At 34.3% G+C, this 21,911-nt stretch overlaps 1 long non-coding RNA gene across 1 annotated transcript; it reads left to right on the forward strand.

Moving 5' to 3' along the window:
- Positions 1-1,865: 1,865 nt before the first annotated feature.
- Positions 1,866-20,406, forward strand: LOC122145065. Its single transcript, XR_006160095.1, has 3 exons — positions 1,866-2,528; positions 19,822-19,942; positions 20,035-20,406. It is a non-coding gene; the product is annotated as an uncharacterized LOC122145065 (long non-coding RNA).
- The last annotated feature ends 1,505 nt before the right edge of the window (positions 20,407-21,911 follow it).

The raw sequence follows: 21,911 nt of genomic DNA on the forward strand, positions 1-21,911 counted from the left end.
TCAGAAATCATGTTGATATTCTGATTTGCTGCTCAAAAAAACATTTATTATTATGATGATGTTGAAAACATTTGAGTAGAATTTTTTTTTCACGTTTCTTTGATGAATAGAAAGTTCAGAAGAACAGCATTTATCTGAAATAGAAATCTTTTGTAACATTATACATGTTTTTATCATCACTTTTGATCATTTTAAAGCATCCTTGATAGATAAAAGTATTAATATATATAATTTCTTTTCCGAAAAATAAAAATTATACTGACTCTAAGCTTTTGAATGGTATAATGCAGGGGTGGCGAACTCCGGTCCTGGAGAGCCGCAGCTCTGCAGAGTTGAGCTCCAACCCTAATTAAAACTCACCTGCCTGTAGCTTTGTAGTAACCCTTCAGACCTTGATTAGCTTGTTCAGGTGTGTTTAATTAGGGTTGAAACAAAACTCTGCAGGGCTGTGGCTCCCCAGGACCGACTTACACCACCCACCCCATATATAATAAATAAACAAAAAAAATTCATTTCATATCAAATAAATTCTTTATCAACAAACAAGCAAACAACATATTATAATGATTTCTGAAGGATGTAACTGAAGACTGGAGTAATTATGCTGAAAATTCAGCTTTGATCACATAAATAAATTATATTTAAAAATATATTCAAATAGAAAGCAGTCAATTTAAGTCGTAATAATAATTCACAATATTACTACTTTTGCTGTACTTTGGATCAAATAAACGCAGGCTTGATAAGCATAAGAGACTTCTTTATAAAACCTTAAAAATCTTAGTGTTCAAAAACTGTTAACTGGTATATAGATTACAGAAATGTTATACCGTAATGTTTATATATATATATATATATATATATTATATATATATATATATATATATATATATATATATAACATATATACATACAACATTTCTGCCCCCCTCACTCCTGAAATGATGGATACGCCCCTGCATCAGGTTGTTATTTATAAAAACATCCCTGTTGAAGAGGACATAATGCAAAAATGTCAGTAACAAACAATCTATGATTTCATTGGAAAATGCATTTGGTTTATTACAAATAAAGAAAACAGGTCACTCTTTTTCCATTGTTTACTTTTTACTGTTTAACCCTTATTCACTTTTTAAAAGGGATAGCCCCCCCCCCCCCACTGTAAGAAATTATTACCCCCCCCCCCCCAAAAAAAAAAAAAACCTGACATCATTTAATCACCCTCATGTTGTTCCAAACCTGTAAGAAATTATTATTTTTTTTTTCTGTTGAACACAAAATAAGATATGTTTTAAGAATTTTGTTAACCAAACTGTTTTTTTCTTTTAATACTATGCAAGTCAATGGCTAACAGCGACTGTTTGAACATTCTTTAAAATATTGTATTTTGTGTTTAGAACAACATGAGGGTGAATAAATTGCAGAATTAGCTTTTTTTTTGGACTATCCCTATAAGCAGATATGCAGTGCTGTACTGTATTATGGTTATAATTATCATTTTACTGTTTTCACTTTATATGTGAGTATTTATTTGCCATGTTTCATTATTTGTATTGTCATCAGCAAAGTATATAAAGTATATATAAATATAAGTGTAAATCAGAAACAATGAAAAACAGTGCAGTGACAGTGCAAGATGCTTGGCAATAGCAATAAAGCGACCAACAGTAAGTCTATTGTGAGCAGGTTCCATAGAGTTATACAACCAATGTAACAGTGCAATATATATTTTTTATGACAACTATACAAATAATTAATTTTTATTTATTTATGTATTTTTTGCTGCATTTGATTCCTGTTATTGCATGTACTAGTTTAAAGGTTCCAGTCAGAGTGTGGTTTTCTGCTCTTCTCTCACTAGATGTGCCCTCAGCTGTTCTTGGTGCCATTACTGCTCCCTGCACTTTTTATCCTGCACCTCGGAGACCCCAAACTGCCAAACGAGGTGAATTATGGCCAGTTATAAGGAGTGGACTCTGAGCCACGGGGGACAGGACATAGTCAGAAGAACTAACCACAGTTCTGACCATTAAAAGCCAGCCTGACACTGGCCCTTCATCTTACCTCCTCCACGAGACGAGTGCTCCCAACCTTTGCTTCCCATGAGAAGAGACAGAGCCGAGAGAAGAGAGCCCCCTCAGCCCAGGCACGCTTCCCCCCATCATTATGAGTTAAGCTTCTCACCTCTACCTTTCTTTCTAAGAGACTCCCTCTCTTTCTTTCTCTCTTCCTCTCTCTTTATCATACTGTGGCTTTTTGGCTTTGTGCTATCTGTTTTCTTTTTGTTGCTCTTTTTTTTTCTGTCTCTGCCTGTCCTTCTTTATTTTCCTCCACAAGGTTAATTGCATTAGCTAAAAGAAACCTGGCCTGTTGGTTGCTTATGGAGGTTGCCGTTAGGCATATGACCCTCACAAATCTGCTCTGGCCACCTAACACCACAGCTGAGATAATAGGGCTGCTGATGAGGCTTCAATTGGTGTCCTGGTCTGTTGGGTATCCCAAAATAACAGTGAAGCAGTGATTTAGAGGTATGATGTTATTCCTGTTACGCCTGCTTGCGAGCAGGACTGCTGTGATCTCTAAAGCGCTAGTATAATTGAACATCCCCAGTGACCCAAAAAAAAAAAAAAGCAATCAACATTTTTGTTTTCTAAATATTTTTAGAAAAATGTCAGCCATGATGCATCTATTCATCCTCTCTTTAAAATAGACAGTAAAGTAAAGTAAAGTAGACCTTAGAGTGGCACCATATTTATCATCTGACAGGAATGAAAACAAGGATGTGAGTGATGGAAGTTCAGTAGGTTGTTTAACAACATACCGCTTGTTCAGTTAAAAAATAAAAAAATCCAAAATAAGCAAACAAACAAAAGAATACAAAACATGTATGTTATTTTGGACATTTATACAATGTGTGCCATTGTAAAGACTAAGTTAATCTTTCATGTTAAATTCAATATGGCGTCTAACTTGACTATGGGTTAAAGGGTTTTAGCCTAAAATAGTTAGTACCAGTTTGATTGGCCTAACAACTTTATAAATAAATTAAATTAAATTCAAAATAAATAAATAAACAAACAAATAAGAAGAGACACATAATTTGCAGTCACTTTCTCAACAGCAGTAGGCTATTATATATATATATATATATATATATATATATATATATATATATATGTGCATGTAATTTGACGTCACGGACAGGGTAATATAACAGTATTCAACATTTAATTGATGTAAATTAATTGATTTAATTGAATGTACATTTTTTTTATTAAAATATATAAAGAATTTACCTATTTTTTAATTAAAGAACATAGTAAACTAAAATTCATATAAAACATGTGTAAGTAACTACAAAGATTTAAATAATAATAATAATAATAATAATAATAATAATAATAACACATAATTAAAAAAAATATATAAAATAACAAGACTCCAAATAAAGATTTATAGTATTTTACCATATATTTACCTTTTAAATTTTCCATGGTCTTAAGTGACCTAATGTTGCTAGATTTGTGGTTCATCTTACATCTTTATGCCAGTATGTAGTGCTAAGTGACTGTCTTCATGATCGAGTCCTTCAGTGATTCACTCACTCAGCTGATTCATTCAAACATTGATTCATTCAAACATTGATTCATTCACAATTGAAACCAGTGACGTGGTTTGCGAATGTAAGTTACTCCACTGCTGTGTGATGCTTGGAGACGCCTTGGCTAGGTACAAAACATACTGTACCCTAACCCTAACTGAAATATTGCATCAAACATGTAAGTTACTCTATATTAATGTTTTATTTAGTTGTTGTATGTGGTATTATAATATTGGCTCGTGTGATATTGTACAATTGATATTTTCAGCATGACATAGCAATCCTTATTTAATACGAATCTCATCAACTTAATTTTCTCCGGTTACTCTGGTATTGTTAAAAAAATGCCTCTTTAATAATGCCATTAGTGTAATCTGTAACTTGCTAGTTTGTATCCATGTGTTTGTAGTGGGGCAGTTAGTTTTAGTCTTTAGTCGGCTCTAATTGAGGTCAGTGAGGGAGGGAGTGTATGGGCTCTGGCCCTGACATGTGCAATAGATGCTTACTCCTGCTTGCCCCAGCCTCTCAGCGCTTCTCTGCTTCTTATGGGAATTAAAAAGTGCTGGCCTGAGCCAGAGCCAGCCAGGTCAGGGTGGAGAGACTACCTTCAGCTGCTGCACTCCAGCAGGGCCACAGCTGGGCAACCTGGGCCATTGTGTCGAGGTCAGAGCAAGCAGGGAGCAGATTGTTATAGCGCCTGATAGTCATTTATTATGTTAGGTTGAGGAGTCAGCCGTTGTCTTTGGAGTGTTTTCGGTTTTGGAGTTCTTAATTTATAAGACCTAGATTCTGTTTTCCAATTGTGCCACAGATATATCAATAAGAAGAAATAGGGCAACGATTTTCAAAAGGCCTTCCGTTTATTTTCAGTCGACGGGCAGCATAGTGGCATCGAATTAATCAAGTCTGTGGCGCCATTTTATAAATCATATCATATCCCCTTTCCTGTTGGAAACTCTTTAACTTAGTTACTTTTGCCCAAACTGTGCTCAGTACTCAACTGTCAGTTTATCCCCTTTAAATGCAGGTACATTACAAAAAGTCCACACCTTTTAGCTGTGCTTATGTGTATGGAAAAGATTCATCATGCCAGTGACTAATATGAAATGGAAAAAATAGGAGTGGCTATTTTTCTCTCTGATGTAAAACATCTGGCAGGATTCCGTGCTTGAAAAATTAATGGCCATTTAATTGCCAATAATTATTTTTTACCTCAATGATATGAAGTGAATAGTTTTGCTGGAAGAACCAGATGTTTCAAATAAGCTGCCGTGAGCTTAACCCTTTGTTTTCTTTTTTAGAAGGTATCACAGGGCTACATGTAGCATATGTTCTTCTTTTGATTACTTGGATAGCAACCTAAAAATCACAGTGATTGCCTTTGTGACAATGTTGTATACTTCCCTACTATATAGATACATTTCTATCATAAAAACAGTTGTCAGATATTAAATGTTTAGCTGCTTTCATCTTACCATACCGTCTTTCAGCATTAACACTGTAGCTTTGTTCTGGAATTCACACTTGGCTTCTGTGAACAGAAAAGGGTGGACACTTCTTTGATTTGATTGGCCATCTTAATCATTTTGAAAGTGGTAAGCACTGTTAGACTGCCAAGGCAGCCTGCTACAAAAATGTAACGTTTTAAACTTGTTTTTTTTTCATCATAACAACAGACATGTTGTGTAACTTGAGTGCAGCAGAGCAACATCAAGTATTAGATATTGGGGGTGACAATTTGTATATATGCATGTAAACATAATATTTAGAGTGGGCATGGTTCTGCTTCATGATGTAACCTGGCATTTCCAATATAGCTTCAGCCTACATTTCAACCTTCAAGCCTGAGGTGTATTGTCCTTAACTGGCTGTTCTGATCTTCTGCTGAAAGTTAATAATGCCAACGTTTTGCCCAAAGACAGTAGCGTAAGTCTAAAAGTGGATGCCCTCCAGTGTGAGCATTTTTTCTCCTCACTGAATGGGCTTGGTGCCAAACAGAAGAAAAAGGCGAGGGAGAGAGAACAAAACCAAATCCCTCGTTTGATTAAGGTTCACCCAAAGCCTGCCTGTCATAAACTCCATACTAAAGTGATCATTTGCATGAGTTTGTCTGAATGGCAAAAACCTTCTCTTCCCTCTGATCCATCCTCTTTTGCCTGAGCTCTTGATTAAACTGACTTTGAAATGTGAAAATTGTGTGGGCCGCACTAGAACAATGTCAAATAGGCCTTGTGGAGGGGTGGAATGGATTTAAAGCCTTTGTTCAATCTGACTCTTTTCTCCTGCATTAAAGACAGGGTTGCGGAGGTTTGTGACAGTCAGACGCCTGCGTGCTTATCTTCCCCGCAATAGTGTTTTAATCTGTTGGGTTAGCGCATGCCTGTAAACAAATGTGTCAATCGCACAATGGCACTGCCCCCTTTAGTTCGCAGCGGATTTACAGCGTTTTTCAACAGTCTCAAAATGAACACCTCCCGCTGCGCACATCTCCACAAAAGATTTGATTAAATATCCGCGGATAAATAATTTGTGGATATATAGCATCTTTTTCCCTATGTGATATTAGCATGCTAAATGCGTGTTTGCACACCTTTAGAGGGAAGTCTTTTATGTGTTATTGTAAAGGGTTGTAATTCTTTTGATATGGAATTTAAGCAGTATTTTACCCTAATCCTGAGTTTTGGCTTGAGAAAGCCTTTCACGTAGGCGGTTTTCAATTAGTTTCACTTAACCTTGTAAATAATTTTCACAACATTAAAGGACTAGACGAGCTTTTGGGGGGGATGTGGTTTGATCTCTGCCCCAATTCATCTTGGTAATTACAAAAAAAAAGTTGTCTAAATCAAATAATTTTAAATTGATCAATATTTTTTTTAAATATTAAGGCTTTGTGACTTCCCAGAATGCATTGCAACATGAATACAGTATGCGGTAATGGTTATGTTTGCTGAAATTTTTTTTTTTTTTTTTTTTTTTTTTTTTACTTTTATTGTGTTTTTGTCACTATTTTTAGTTATTTGTTGTGTTGTGGGGTTAAAAGCATGCCTTTTTCTATTTGTTGATTGTCACCATTATTCAGATTTGACTGAGGTCTGTGGCAGATCCTAATTAAACTATATCCCAGATTTTGCTTTTGGTATGCCTTCAGAAACAAAGGTAGCGTAGTAAAATATTAAGTGTCCTATAAAATATTGAAAATTGAGAATTTGCAAAGCAAGATATCTGGTGTTGCCTTAATGCATTTATTGTCTGAATGATGCATTTTGTATGTTGTGATGAAACAAATAAAAAAAAAAGCTAATTAGGACAATTTTTAAAACAAATTCTTTTTTTTATTATTATTATTACAGTGCACAACTGCTATGTGAACTTTGAAGTTAAGGCTTCTCCTCATGAAACACCTCTGAACTGACCTTCAAGTGTTGGCTTGTGCTCCTTTAAGTGATTCTCTGTTGTTGTCAAACTGTCAAGTCATCTCGGTCTTTGATGGACACTACAAACAGAGCATGCTAGGCTCCTTGCTTTCGACTGCATTAACCCTCAACAACACAAACAGAGCAAAGTCGTCATTAATTCTAGCAGTTTATTTATTTTTTTAAGATAAGAAGGGCTTTTATAGCTAATCAGCGGCTGCATGCTAGCTCTATTTACACATGAAGAAAGACGGCTGTACTACAGGGTGAGGTGGTTAATTCAGTGATGCCGAAGAAGGAAAGGACATTATTGACCTACGCCGGCAGCCATGTGTTTCAGTTATTAACTGGCCGCCATTTGTCAGGAAGGCTGAGTGATATGGAGGTGACGTGAGGTTCAGACCCAGGTTAGGGTCATCCTCCATCCGTTATCATGTGTCTATGCAGGGCACTTTAATTGAATTATCTAATTTATACTTCAAGCCAAAATGCCCCAGCCTACATGCATGACGTGATAGAATTAAACATGAGTTTGAAAGCTTATGTGAGAAGAAAAACAGGCATCTGTCATGTTGTGGTGCTATTTTTGTATGAATATTTCTTATTGCAGAAAGAGCTTGTGTCACAAACTGTGTCCAGGGCTCCATTTGCCTCTGCTATGGATGAAATGCTTTTAATTGCCTGCATGTGAGCCTATTTTAATTGCTATTTTGCTAATTTACTATGTTGAAGTGTTGTCTATGACAAGCACATCTGAACTCTAAATCATCAGCACAGACATTTGTTATAGTACAAGGGCTTGAAAATTGGCCGGCCAAGACCTCCAGGGAGGCTGGAAGAATGTATAATAATAAAACATGTATGTATATATTTGTTGTTTTATATTTTTAGCACTGCTCTGGAACTACACTGCTGTTTAAAAGTTTGGGGTGGTAAGAATTCTTTTTTTTTTTTTATGCTTTTGAAAAAAGTCCCTTACCAAGTCTTTTATTTGATCAAAAATATAGTAAACCATAATACTGTGAAATATTATTTAAAATAGCAGTTTTACTATTTGAATATATTTTAAAAAATGTAATTTATTCCTGTGATGCTGAAGCTGAATCTTCAGCAGACGTTACTCCAGTCTCCAGTGTCACATGATCCTTCTGAAATCTTTTTAATATGCTGATTTGCTGCACAAGAAACATTTTATTATTATCAATATGGAAAACTGCTTAATATTTTTTTTGAAAACGTTAAAAAGAACAGCATTTATTTGAAATAGAAACATTACAAATGCCTTATGTCACTTTTGATCAATTTAAAACTTCCTTTTTGAGGAATGAGGGTGTTATTTTCTATCAAAAAGGTTTTTTAAATGTTAGTGTACATTTATTGTGCAAAGCGCTATAAGTAATTTTGAGTTAAACTGAGGTGAATGCATTTCTCTTCAGGTTTACAATATCTAACATTCAGTAGGTAATCGTAAACAGATACACTTCTAATATAGATATTGAGTCTATTTTCCAGATAATACTTCAGTACATTGTTCTGTAAAAATATTAATGTCAATTTGCCTAGAACATGTTGTCTTTATCATATCATGTGTGCATGATAATATATAGCTGCCTTTATATTTCAGCATATTTTGCAAGGGGTCCTTAGCATCAGAAAGTTTTGAAAACCCCTGCCGCCGATACAGCTCAACATCGTAGACATTGTTAGAAACAGTTTAGCAACATCTTCTCCCAGATATCTTATGACAGATGTCTTCTTGCCTTTATATGTAAATTAAGATCCAGTAAAGGCTATTAATTCTAATGGAGTCCAATTTATGCTGGATTTGAGCAGCTGGAAGAGACTGCAGTGTCGTGCCCATTCACTCATGCGTTTAAACTCTTGCCTTTCGTCCAGGTGTTACCAAACTATTTGTCAGATAAACGCAAGGCCAATTGACCTTTGACCCTGCCGCACCTGGACTCGGTGTTGCCCATTGCCGGCTAATCCGCTTTTTAAAATTCCCAAAGACTCACAATGTTTTTCTTCCAAGCTCAATTGCAATTAGATGTACCAAGAGAAGAATGGCAGTAAAAAATGTGCTTTACGTTAAGCGTGTAACGTACACCAATTATGCTAATTGCACATTCACAGATGGCTGAGTGTTGATTACCGCATAAACACTGGGTAAACTGAAGGAAATCCGAAGACTGCTATCATGTGTTGACTTCCATTGACAGTCATTTGATTATTTGTCATTAAAAAGCTAGAAATATTCCTGCGATGACAGCAGACACTATTTAAATAACTTTTAAAAGGCAGCTCATTTCGCAAGAACAACAAAGGGCGAATCTCTTTACTTGATTCAATTTATTTGGTTTGTATTTTAACTCGTACCACCCAAACACTTCTTAGTATCTTTAATCAGTAAAAGTTACTAACAAAAAAAAAACTTTTAATTGGCAGCTGAGTCTATGCAAAAGAGAGGGTGTTTGTGTCTGCGTGTGCATTAGCATAACAATTCACCCATAGCCGACACCATTTTACAAATGGGGGAGTAAACAAATCTGTTCCAGATGTCCTATTATCCTGTCAGGCTGCTTAGCTCAGAGACTTCTAGCTTCAATCAAGGCCTTTGTCAGCCTCAGAATCAGACACTGAAAGGCCTGGGAGCACTGTGCTTTACTTTGAATCCCCCACCGGCATGGACATACTTAACAGACCCTGAAACAAGCTGTCCTCGCTGTTTTTGAGTGATGTGGGTTTGTGGCATTCGTTCTCTGGTGTTATCATCTGATGCTCCTCTCAGACACATTCGCCTCTTTCATGCTCTTTGGATACGTAGCGGCTGTTCTGCCTTCAGCGATCTGGCCGGAGGGTCTACAAAACCTACTTCAAATGCCAATCCTCTCCATGGGAAGGGTGACATTTTGTGCAAGCCAAAACATTTAGCGCATTAGGAGGAAGCAGCCTGGCGGAAAAGACAACTATGTTTGCATTCTCACTCGGCAGGTCAAATGGCACAATGTTTAGTGTATTTCCAGTGAATCGCACTAATTTAGATCTACTTATTTTATTTTAGAATGCACATAATCAAAGACAAGTTGTTTGAGAGGGGAGCCATGGCAAGATTAGACACTTACAGTTGTTACAGTTTAGGACAGACCTGTTCTTAAGAAGGTCAGCTGCTTCGGCCGTTCTCAAATAAGTTTTAAATGCTTGTATTAACGTTTTGTAAGAAGTTCTGAATCATGGTTAACATGATTTTTTAACACTTTTGCTACTGGTCTATAGATTTACAGTAGTTTAAGCCTTATCCAATGTACTAACTTTCAATCTTAATATTTTGAAATTCATTACAATAATTATAATTATTATATGTTGGAACTATGGTCATCTAAAAAAGAGTGAAATTGTAATACATATTTTAAATATTTATTCTATGAAAAATAGTTTTGTGTGAATAATAACTGGCCCTCAAAAAATATTGATTTGGTGATTAAGAAACAGTTTGAAAACAGTAATGAGCTACTTTTTTTTTTTTTGGAAATGTGAGGATTTTTCTTTCTAGGATGAATAGAAATGAATAGAAATAGAATGAATAGAACACCTTTTTTATTTTTTTGTAACATCTTTACTGTCATTTTTAAACAATTTAATACATCCTTGTTGCTAATATAAATAAATTATGTAAATAAAAAAAGAAACACCCAATAATGTGACATCAAAAGCAAGATATTTTGATAATTTTTAATAACTGCAGCTTTGACTTGGTAAAACTGTAAGCAAAAAAAAAAAAAAAACAACAATATGCTGGTTTTATGTGTGCTGATGCATCTCAGTGGAGGAAAAACAATGATTCAGCAGATTTATGTTGCATAACTAGATTTATACTTAAGATTACACTTATGGTACCTGAGCAAGTCATTTTCTTGTCAGCATCAACTTGTTTGAAAACGTGTGCACTTTAGTCTTATACAAAGTACTGCAGGTAACAGTAAATAGCAAAGAACATTTATAGCACACTGTGCGTATACAATTACTCTCCAATTTGCCCACAACATAACAGAGCTGCTCTTGGCACTGCAAGTCATGTCCTACATTTACCTTGGGCGCCAGATACATTAACTTCCTCCCCAATCAGCCGGCTCAGGAAGAACAATAATTTAAGTGCTGCTAATTGACTTTAGCCTTTCCAATATGAGAGCGTAAGCGCCTGCTCATTTTATCTGTCCTTTTAATAATTACATTATCATTTTACATCATCCATTCTGTTAGAGTAGCTGACCATTTGCGTGGTACTGAAAGCTCATTATTAGCCTTGAATTATGTGCAGTTTATTGATCCCTGTGGTGGATTCTGGGGCTCTAAGTTGGTCTAGACAGAACGGTTAGCATGATGACAGAGCAGGGGAAACATATCAGGCCCGGGGGAGAGATCAGCTCAACTCACTGAGCAATAATGCCTGCTAGGTAATGGAATTTAAGTTTACACTAAATCTACAAATGCGTTGACATTTTCAAGTGCCTAGTAAAATAGCATTAGGCTAATTAGTTGAGTTGGAGAGGTGACTGCACAGATGTTTGTAGCTACATCTCTTTTTACCAGTGTAGAGCTAAATGAAAGTACTTCAGTCTCTAAATTTCATATATTATCACCTTTTAAAACTTCTGTAACCATGTTAATTATTCTTTAAAAGAATAGTTCACTTAAAAATAGAAATTCTGTCATTTACTCACCTTTTTTCAACCTCTTTTGACTTATTTCTTCTGTGGAACACAAGAGAGATGACTTTTAAATGTTATGAAAGTACTTCAAAATGACAAAAAAAAAAAAGCTTCATAGAAGTATCATGAACTTGGTCCATATGACTCATGCACTACTATATATTCAAAGAAGGGATGTGAAATATCACGATTTTTGATCCATGGTGATTAAAACTTCTCCACAATCTGTTTTTGAAGAAATAATTCACAATAAATCTAAATCACACATACAGTCACACACACTTCACACTGCACTTATTCACAATACTGTACAACGCGAAATACATTCACATGAAATGTTACTCAGTGGTAGAGTTACACTCACGGGACACTGCACTTATTCACAATCACAAAAGTACACTATTTTCATGTGCTTTAAAGCCATACCGGTTAAACATTTCATGCACGTGCTGTTCTGACAGGCACTTTTTTCTGAGTGTGTACATCTAAAGTGCACGCACACTAAAAAGTCTGCCAAACAGCACGCGATTACTGGTGATTTTCACCTAAAAATATAAATTCATTATTCATCAATTATTTGTTCCCAAACCTGTATTAATTGAACACAAAAGAAGGTTATATTTTGAAGAATGTGAGTCCCCATTGCCTTTGATAGTAGGAAAAAAATATGTATCAGGGAAGTCCCTGGGGACCAGCAACTGTTTGGTTACCCACATTCTTCAAAATAACTTTTTTGTTCAATGGCAGAAAGAAACTAATACAGGTTTAAAACAACTTGAGAGTGAGTAAATGATGACAGAATTTTCATTTTTGTTTATAAAACAGCAAAACAGAGAATAATCACTCACTGCTCTTGACTGAAGAGCTTTAATACAGTTGCTTTACTAAGATTCAATTAATAATTTACACAGTGAAGTGTTGATCGTGTTTTATTCTTATATTTGTTCATTCAATTTCTTGAATACTACTGCCAAGCACACCTACTGTACCTGAAAAATAAAGCACTGTTTATTTTATTTTTATATTATGTGTATTGCAATGTATATATTTGTTCTTATTTTTTTATTACAATATGATAAACATTTTTCTCTTCACCCTCTTCGGCCTAAATATCTGCCATTCTTTTTATTTTATTTTATATTGTATTTTATATTGTGTTACCTTGTAAGATTTGGGTTTTAAGACAGCTTGCAAAAGAGTAAAACCAACATGATAAAGATAAAAAAAAAAAAAAAAAAAAAATATGTGATATGATATTTTTTGCCATATCGCCCACCCCTAATTCAAAGTCTTCTAAAGCCATACTGTATTTTTTTTGAAGGTACTTTAACTGACTTGAGTTTAAATCATTATTTGCTGAAAAAAAAAAAAAAAAAAAAACTCTCCTTGGTTTAAAAAGAAATGTACTAATGTCTTATTTGTGTATGCATCATTTATTTGAGTCAGAGTTTTTTTTTTTTTTTTTTTTTTAACAAATCAGTTGATACAGTTTTTTTGATTTGCAGAATCCCTATGCAATGTTCACTTATCTCTTTTCGCTAAGAAGGGGGTATCAGTTAGCCGTGTATATTAGAGAAGTTTAAGGTATGATTACTTAATATACTAAATACATGTAAATTAATGCTCATGTATAAAATACATCCATGTGCATTTGTATACCTGTGTGCATTATAAATTTTTATTTATATAATTGGTCGTATTCGAAAGCACTAAACTAAATGCTGAATGTTTGTTAATGCTTAATATGAAAATAAGAACATGTTTTTAAATGCCAGGTTTGTTTTGATTAAAACACATGCTGGTGTTTTTTCCCTGTGCTGTTCACAGTGTTCTTTTTATTGAGCATTCAGATTAGAATCTCACTTAAGATGGAGGAATACCCTGTAAAGTCCACTTTGTAGGGCTCTTATGATCGAATGAAATGCACATCTCTTTAGGAATGAACTGTTCTTGAATCAAAATGATCCAGTTCTAACTTAATGGTTAATCTTTTACTGGATTTGCGTTTGGTTTTTTGTGGATCACTTTTATGATACTCTCAAATTAATGAATGGATGACTAAATTAATTCTTTAATTAGGTTGAAATGTTTTTGATTTAAGTGTTAAATGCTGGAATGTAGACTGTGTGTGTGTTTGTCTCTATAGAGTGATGGTGGGCATGTTTACTGGCTATCCATCATTATTTTGATGAGCAGGCTAATTGCACGGCCTGCTTGTTAGCGGGGGCCGGGAAACGTCCTTGAGTGGATGTATGAAGGGTTGTTGGCGGGATTACACACAACATAAAGTGGGTTTATTATATATGTTTGCGCATTGTTTCTCTCTGTCCAAGGACTTGTCAGTGGGCATTTCGCCAGTTGCGAGACCTCCTTAAAGGCTGGATTCAATCAGCACACTGCATGACCCACACACACTTGCGCCTAGTTATACAGGTCTGCTCTTTAACCAGCTAGTTAAGAACTGGAGCTTTATTCTGTATATAGTTTAGTTCATCTCTTGTCCACAAAGTAAAAAATGAGTTTTATAAATATGTAAATAATAAAAAGATTATTGGAGTTAGGAAAATATTATTTAAGTTTTTCTACCTAGAAATGTCATGTTTAATACAATGTGTTAGTTGCCTTTTCTTTGTAATTGTTTGTGAAATTTATTAGCTATTTCTGAGTAAAGATTGTTTCTACACCATTTTTTTTTCAGTGCACTTTAAAGTTATCCCCTGAACTAGTTTTTAATATTCTAATATTTGATATGAGTAGCTACTAAATATAACTGTGATAAAAAGAGCTGAGGTTAGTAAGGTGTTCCTGCAGACAAGAGAGAAAAAAATGCTCATGACCTTGTAATGCCGTATTCCTTAATGTCCAATGATCTTTCTGAGTAGTAATGATACAATGCTTCCTCATATTCTTTCTTTTTCCCTGCTCCCTCCTTCTCTTGCTTCTCTCTCTCTCTCTCTTTCTAACAGTCTAAAAAGACTCAGTCAGCAGTTCGTTTCACTGTCTGGCAAATGAGCTGTCCTATTGAAATAGAAGGGGAGAGTGTTCTGTGTTGCAGAAAATGCTGCCACGGCAAGCCACACCGGAGAAAGAAGAGAGAGGGGAAATTACTTGCTTGGACAAAGAAACATGAGAATGTCCTTTCACTAAAAATGTACCAATTTAGACTCTTGTTGGGTAGATTACAACCTTTTTTTCCTCTCTATCTGCACTCATTATAATCTATAGATTACCTCACTCTCTGCACCTGCGCTGGAAAAAGTATAGAAAAGTACATTTTGTTCAATTGATTTTTTTTTTGTCCTCTGCACTGCTCGTAAAATCCTCTCAGGTTTTGTAGTTGGGTGGCTCCTGGCTGAGCTAACAGTGCTTAGCGTTTTTATGAACTTATAAAACTTATGATGTTTCATGGTTGAAATGTAATCTCTAGGTGTATTTTATGTATGGAGTCCTGTCTTTCATCTTAGTCTTCCTAAAAATACAATACAAAATACAACAATAAGCACCAGCACAATAACATATTTCTTAATGTAATTAAAAAAAGGGCTGCAAATGTTACAATTTATAACATAACATTACATAACATTACAATTTAAAATAGCTGTTTTGTATTTTAATATATTTTAAAATGTAATTTATTCCTGTGATGGCAAAGCTGAATTTTCAGCATCATTACTTCAGTCTTCAGTATCACATGATCAAGAAATCATCAAAATATTATATGATATTATGAATGGTTTTTTTCTTTTTTCTTTCTTTGTTTTGTAAAATTGAAAATCTTTTCATTTCTTTTTGATCAATTTAATGCATCCTTGCTGAATAAAAGTATTAATTTCTTTGAAAAAATATCTAACCACAAACTCTTATACAATTGTAAATGTGGTGTTTAAGTGTGAGAATTATTAACAAATCTTTTAATACTTAATAAAAATAATTTAAAAAAGTAAAATAAATAAACAAATAAATTCTGTATTTTTTAATTATTTATATAATATTAATATTTATATATTATAAATTTATATTTTTTAATTATTATATTTTATTATTTTTTGAAATACTTGTGAAAGATTCTCCACACACCTGTTTAACATATTCTCTCTTACCAAGGGTAATTAAAATTAAATTTTTCTAATTTCTTTTTTTTTTTTGGTAACGTTATCAGATGGAGTTATCTGTGGGCATTGCAGTTGATGAATGCAACACCTAAATTGAACCCATTGGTGGTGAATGGGCCCAGGGCCGTTCAGCCGATGCTCTTGTTGTGTGGTCCTCATTACCAGGACTTGTCATGGGAAAGGCAGTGTGCTGCATGAGAGAGTCTGAATCAGCCTTATTTGAATTCATAATTGTGCCTAGCTGAAGGGGAGATTTGTGAAGCAAGTCAGGGTTCATTGTTCGAGATGTGTGAGTCCAGTGCAGGGTGTGAGGGAACTCAAAGCTAATGTAATCTAAGCTGTTTGAGAGGGTTAATTGGGAAGGAGGGGAAAAGAGGGTGTGTGAGAGTGTGACCGACCTTTTGGAGTAAGTTGCAACTGCAGTTGACTAAATTAAAAAAGAAGACTTGGCGGGTAGAACAAATCTTCTGTGCTTTTGTCCTCATGACAATACTGTCCTTGTTTTTTGTTTTCCTATATGGTGAAAGTTACATTTTTTAATTTTCTATTTTAATTTTTTTTTTTTTTTTTTGAGCAGCCATCAGAAAATTTCAGCTTGGGGGGAAATTCCTAGCCTTTACAGAATGCTGTTTCAGCTAGGCCTGACGCGATAATTAAATAACCATCTAATCATGATTATTTGATCTAACCGTGGTTGTTTCAGACAACCAGATATATATATATATATATATATATATATCTATATATTTTTTATTTATAAATATTTAATACTTAATAAATAATTTAAAAAAAATTAAAATAAATAAATAAATTCTGTATTTTTTAATTATTTCATATTTGGATTTGCATAAGAGCTTTGTGCCACTCTGTTTGAAGCGTTTCACATTATCAAAGTTTTGCACACAGAAAGATTATTGGAAGCTTTTATTTTTGTCACGATTTCTGTATTATTTTCATGAATGTATATTGTAAGAATACAAATAGTTAACAGAATAAACATGTTTAAATTGTATAATGTGCACCGAATAATTTTTTTCCAAGATATTGTTTTTGCTGCTAAATTATACAGTCAGCTAGTTTAATTTCGTAGCTTATATATTTTTATTAAAATGTAAATGTTTTTCTCTGTAACGAGGAAGTGAGTATTTAGTGGATTGTGTGCAACAAAGGGTTTAAAAAAGAGTGACCATTAGTTTCACAAACACAGTATTGATATTCTGTAGTGGTGTAGAAAAAAAAAATAGCACTGGTGTTGGATCGGTATTGGCCGATTCTTAAAATTTGGAATACTCTATTAAAAATAACACATAAAAATAATAACAAAAAATATATTAAAAGACAACATAGTCAATAGTGAGTCTTAAGTGTCAATTTTTCAAAATTGCGATTTCTACAAGTCTTAAGTGTCAATTTTTCAAAATTGCGATTTATACTTAATCTGAAAGCATGAGCATAAGCTTTCCATTGATATATAGTTTGTTAGGATATGACAATATTTGGCTGAGATACAGCTGTTTGAACATCTGGAATCTGAGGGTGCAAAATATCAAAAATCTTATTGAGAAAATATTGAAAAATCGCTTTAAAGTTGTCCAAGGAAGTTCTAGCAATACATATTACTAATCAAAAATAAAGTTTTTATATATTTACGGTAGGAAATATACGAAATATCTTCATTGAACATGATCTTTACTTAATATCCTAATGATTTTTGGTATAAAAGAAAAATCAATAAATTTGACCCATGCAATGTAATTTTGGCTATTGCTAAAAATATACTCCAGCGACTTAAGACTTAAGGTTTTGTGGTCTAGGGTCACAATTAATTGTGATAATCAGCATAATCACCAACATCCTAAAACAGACAATTAATTGCAATAACCGTGACTATTTTTAGTCAATTATTCATCAGCCAAATTTCATAATCGTGACAGCCCTAGTTTCAGCTCTCAAATGTTAAATATTAAAGAAATATAGTTCATTAAAAAATGAAAAATTCTGTTCTCATTTTGTTCTAAATCTGCACATTCAACACTGTTATTACCTTGCTAGTGAGAAATGTATTGTAGCTTTTAAGTAGCTAAACTATTTTACTGATAACTATCGCCAGAGCAGTGCTGACAACATGTTTCTGAGCATATGCGTGGATGTTTCTGTATGTGTGTGCGTTTGAGTGGCAGTGCAAGAAAGTGTTACTGTTTTTTTGACCCCAAAAAAAACCACCGCCGCAAAGATGTTACAAAATTTTTTTTTCTTGAAGCTAGAAGCTGCCGCAATGTTTAAAAAACATAAAAAAACAAAAACAATTTAATTACAACAGCCAAAACTAATACAAAACTATTGTAAATAAAACCTTCTTAATCTTGCTGAAGGCAAATAAAAGGTCTAATATTAATTGCAAGCAGAAGGATAAATACATATATAAATCAAAAACAAATTAAATAGTTTTTTTTATTATTATTATTGGTCTATATAGTATAGGCTACTTCAGAAAATAACTGACTACGACATTTAATGAAGTTATAAAAATGACAAAGAAACACTGCATAATCTTCACTGTATGCATAAAATATAAATGATTCTTCTTAAAGTTACTAAAGTGATTCAGTCAAGAGCAGTGAGTGATTTCTCTTTTTATTTTGTTGTTTGATGAACCAAGAATCACACAGTCAGTGGCAGCAGTGAGTGCGCACAGAAACCTGGCAGCTTTTAAGTACTGGCAAGATGTAAAAAAACATGCGAATACTAAATGTCATTTTTGTGACAATGCATCATGTTTTGGTAACTGTCCCTGGACTCGATTGGACTTAGAAATATTAGTCCCAAAGGCTCGGGTCCGAGTCAAGTCCGAGTAAAAATGCAAGTCCAAGTCCACTAAAAGTTGTATTCTAGTCCGGACTCGAGTTTGAGTACGAGTCTAAGTACCCCAACTTATGAACTGGCCCTTTAAAGACCTGACCTTGTACCTTAATGACCTGCTGTTCTAAAGAATTGCGTACTTTGAAATCAATACTTTTAATGATGCATACAGGAAATAATTTGGCCTAATTACTTTCCGTATCTAATCATTCACTGCAAAATTTTACATGCAGACATTCAATAGCTCTGTTACACCTGCAGGCTTTAGCTTAATGTGGTCATTATAAGGTCATTGATGAGCAATGACATAATCTGGAGTCCAACATGCAATCAGAAGATTGAGACTAATGGGTCGTCTCCAGATGTTGAAAAAAAAAAAGAAAAAAAAAGAAAAGAAAAGAAACACAAGTGCAGATCTGTGTTGTGAATGTATTTGTTTTACTTCATATGTCTGTGGGTCACCACAATTTTATGGATTTTATACAATAATATGGTTAGCCTTGGCTAGTTAGCCCCTGCTGGAATGTCCCATAGCTACAAAAAAAGTGAAAAGTGAAAAGTTTTTAAAAAATGTTCTATTTATTGTAAGGTTTAAGTTTGGAGATCATGTGCATTAAAATTCTTACACTGTAAAATAAAATCTGTACACTAAAAATAATAATAAAAAAATAACAAAAATAACCAAAAACACATTTCCAATAACCCAACACAATAACATAAAAAAATTCAAAATTCAGGTAAAACTCCTGTAAAAAAATAAATATGGAAAATTCCTTTATATTAATACAGTACGTAATTTTAACAGATTTGTAATTAATTAATTAATTTGTTTACAGTGTAGGGTCTTCAGAATACGAAGACAACATTTGTACAGTTGCAACAGATGGCCATCATATACTTATAAGCTTTAATTATAAGCTTTTCATCAACTCATGAACCCGTTCGGAAAACCCTGTCCTATTTCACTTTTGGCCCATACTATCTATACTATCGAAGCACTTTTTATTGTGGCTTTGAGTTTGCCTGCAACCATCTTTCAGTCTTGTACAAATTCCTGTAAAGTTTCAATGAATTGTGATGAATTAATTCACCTGAACACTTATATTTTTGCTTGTTTTATTTGTGTTTAGCTTTTCTCTTGACCTTGGAGCCTGACAGTTGCGAGAAGAAACCCCACCAGCACCAAATACTTATTCCCTCAATTTAACCGCAGACCGAGGTGTTTCTCCAGCATCATCGGATCAATGAAAAGTAAATAGCCTCCACTTCTTGTTTCACAGTTCCGTATTGATCTTTCCTCAGCTTTGGCTTCCCCTGCTTCCCTGGCGTCTTATGTCTTTCAGCCCCAGGGACGATGCTGATTGCCAAAGATTGGACAAGCTAACAAGCGCATGATGAGGAACCAGTTGGTTCTTCTTGCTTTCTCTCAGTTTTCGGAGGTCTTTGGGACAGGCACACACAAAAGGGAAGCTGATCCGTGGATGTATGCTGTCATTCTCTTGGAGGCTGCTTTTCTTCCTTGCTTTGACTTAGTTCAACCTGACAGGGAGCTTTTAAGGATATTTTGGGGTTCAAAAATGAATGGAATACCAGGAAATCAATGAAAGGATGTATCCATGGATCGGAACTGTTGGACTAAGTTTGAACTCCCTTTCAGTTCTAGACACTGACTCATTTATCAGACTCTTCCATCGCAGAGGTGGCCTATTGAGATTGTCACTCTTACAGAGAGAGGGAGACACATGTGGGTGAGTTTAACGTTATCTTATCCCATATAGCGATTAGTGAAGGACAGAGAGAGGGAGACAGAGAGAGGGAGGGACAATTCAAACACTCAACTCAACGTCTAGTGTACAATAAGTAGATGGGGTCTGAAAGTTGAATGGAATTTACCCATAAATAAATACATACATTCATACATACATACATACATATCTGTGCTCATATGAATGTATGGATGAATCACACTTACACTGTTTAAAAGTTTGGAATCAATAAGATTTCTCTTTTTTTTCTGAATGAAATTAATGCTTAAATTCAGCAAGAATTAATTGAAATTAATTAAAAGACTTCTGTAATAATGCATCACAGATTAAAAAACTGTTTTCAACTGATTGATAATAATATGAAACGTTTCTTGATCACCAAAACAGCATATTAGAATCATTTCAGAAGGATCATGTGACACTAAAGACTGGAGTAAGGTCTGCTGAAAATTCAGCTTTGCCATCAAAGGAATAAATTACATTTTAAAATATACTCAAATAGAAATCAGTTACTTTAAATTGTAATGATATTTCACAATATTGAACTGTTTTATTACTGAATGGTAGTGTACTTATTGCATTAAAGACACTTGTTTCCAAACATCTCAATGTTTAAAAGGTCTGATTTAGAGACCTTTTTACATCACATCAGATTCAAAATGAATTTATGAAATATTTTGTTACTTGTGATGGAAATGAGTATAATATATTCCCAATCCCCCCTCTGTCAATTAACACTTTTGTTCCTCTTTGCATTTCATATTCCAGGGTTTGCAGTTGTAAGTAGCCCTATTACATAACCCTCAGGGTGCCCTTAGCCTTGATTTGAGGAAAATTAATTTTCTATTATAGAGTGCTAAAGATGTTCAGTGCTGCTCTGGCTCACCTACAATATTGAGTAGACAGCCAATTGTGGACTTGGTCAGGCCTTGTAGTGGGGTTTGGAGCTTCCCTCAGGGATCTCATTTATTATTTGCAGATATTGATTTGACAGAAAGGGCAAGGCAAACTACTCTGGTGTTGACTTAGTCCTGGCCCCTGGCTGTTAACATGCTCTCAGCTGACCAGTGCTGAGACTGTGATGTTTGCAGTTTGATCCACGGCTCTTACGAGGTGAATATTTTCAACTGTTAAACTGTGGGAGTCTCTTATATAAAGGATGGTGATTGTGTTGGAGCATGAACATGTGTTGGTCTTTCTGTGGAGACTGTTGTTAAAGAAATCTACGATCTAACTAAATAATAAGTTACAGATCATCATCTATCTATCTATCTATCTATCTATGTCTATTCCCATCTATCATCCCCATCTATGATTGTCTATCCCATCCATCCATCCATCATCCATCCCCATTTTTTTACTCTGCAGTCTAGGGCACTTTTTAAATAGTCTTTCAGATTTTGATTCTTAGAATCATTTCCCCTGTTAAGACTGTAAAGAAAAAGTGAACATCC

Source organism: Cyprinus carpio, chromosome A5 (genome assembly GCF_018340385.1).
Source record: "Cyprinus carpio isolate SPL01 chromosome A5, ASM1834038v1, whole genome shotgun sequence".
In the NCBI taxonomy this organism is placed as follows: Eukaryota; Metazoa; Chordata; class Actinopteri; order Cypriniformes; family Cyprinidae; genus Cyprinus; species Cyprinus carpio.